The following is a 1,898-nucleotide window of genomic DNA, read 5'->3' as shown; positions in this document are numbered from 1 at the left end:
GATTTCTTCTTGCTAAAAACATGCAATGTCAAATAACCATTATCGACCCTATCTATGTTAATATTCTCACATTCATGAAATGGGGAAATGTAGAGCTCAAGGTAGTAAATCGATGATGACAGCAATGAGCATTTAAGTCCTTAGTATATGTCAAATACTTTACATTAATTCAATTCTCACAACAACCTAAGAGGTGATAATGGTTAGCCACTAAATATGACAATGTAGAAGAAAATAATTGGAAAGTACCTCATTATTGTAAAATCTATAACATACGCATTCATGATCTCACATCCCCAAAAGTAGCTGTACCTTTTTCAATTTTTCCTTTTACTTCCCTGAAGTTTGCAAATATCCTTTTAGTTCTAAATAGCTAATACAATAAACACTTAATCTATTTTGGCAGGCACTGTGTTTGATACTATGGGGGACACAGAAATGAGTAAGAGAGGTCCTAAATTCCATGCTGATACTACAGATTGCTGATAACTAGTTCAATTTCATAAAGTATTATAGTTCTGGCCAAATAAAAAGACTTCTAGTTTTATCTATGAAATTTCTCTTAATTGTCTATGGTACTGATACAATCTTACAAAGCTGTTTATGACATCTTTCTTGTCTTGTACATGCACTGCAGCAAGAAGGCTGATGCTGTGTGTGGAACGTCTGGAGTGACCATCTCAAAGCCTTTGTCACATAACATGCTGAGTTTTCTGATATTCTGATAGTAGGTATAAGATGTCTATGTAACTCCTTAAATCTTATGGATTTTTTATTCCATTTTATAGATTTAATGACGCCCACTATCTCTAACAACAAAACAGCTATTTCTGTAGAGAAAGATCATCTCTGGATAACAGTACCTGATTTTAGGCTCTAAAAGTTAAAATGTGTTTGTAACGTTGATAGTACGCAGAGGTCTTGACTGAACTTAACAGTCTCCGAGGCCACACAGAAGTGTGAAAAAGAGTACAGGGATTCCAGAAAGAGGCAGATTCAGTAAGACAGACTGAATCCTGTTTGATCCCAATTCAGGCATACTCCAAATGGAACGGCAAGTTACTTGATTTATCTGAGTGTCGCTATTTTTATCTGTAAGGTGAAGCTAATAACACCTACCCTGAAAAGTTGTTATAAAGATGTTAAATACATTCGTAAAGATACAGTATATATTATATATTAGATGCTCAATAAATAGTAACTGTGTATTCTCATCTATCATCTCTGCATTGCATTATTGACTAATGCTGCATTTCAACTCCAAGAGCATACACTTGGTCTATGTTAAACTAGACGACCAGGTCAAGTATGAGACCAATTAATACAAGGACATGCAGAGATCAAATAAATAAACAAACATTTTGTGGACACTGTCAACATATTTACCTTCCCACACATCTGTCTTCTGAATATAAGCTATAAAACTGGACTAGCTAAGAAGACAATAATTGCCTAAATCACCTTTATGGCTTTAGTCTGGAAAATAATTATAGTGATAATAACCTTGAACTCCTGTGGAATTTCCATAATACATAAGTATGTCACTTCTGTGACATTAATCTCTTTTGGTATCACTGAAATAATAAAGTGAGATAGAATTCAGAAAGAAAAATTTCAGAGGTGGAGTCATTATAGTGCCTAAGATTGTCACATAAGCCTGGAACAGATAAAGTATACTCATATTAAAACATAAGGCAAAGTTCTTAAATAAAAAGCTTTGATGATTAGAGTTCTGCTGAACTACTGCCTCAGCTGATCAAAATTCTAACTTGTACAGTACAAATGCAACTGCTTTGAGCTAAACATCACTTTCAGAAGGAATAATATATGCATACTTCCTAGCAACCACTTATTTCAAAACCTGAATCTAGATTTACAATCATCCACAAACGGAATCA

The sequence above is a fragment of the Aotus nancymaae genome, unplaced genomic scaffold (assembly GCF_030222135.1).
Source record: "Aotus nancymaae isolate 86718 unplaced genomic scaffold, 86718_ANA_hifiasm-v0.15.2.pri h1tg000033l, whole genome shotgun sequence".
Lineage (NCBI taxonomy): Eukaryota > Metazoa > Chordata > Mammalia > Primates > Aotidae > Aotus > Aotus nancymaae.
Note: the sequence above shows the minus strand (reverse complement) of the source record.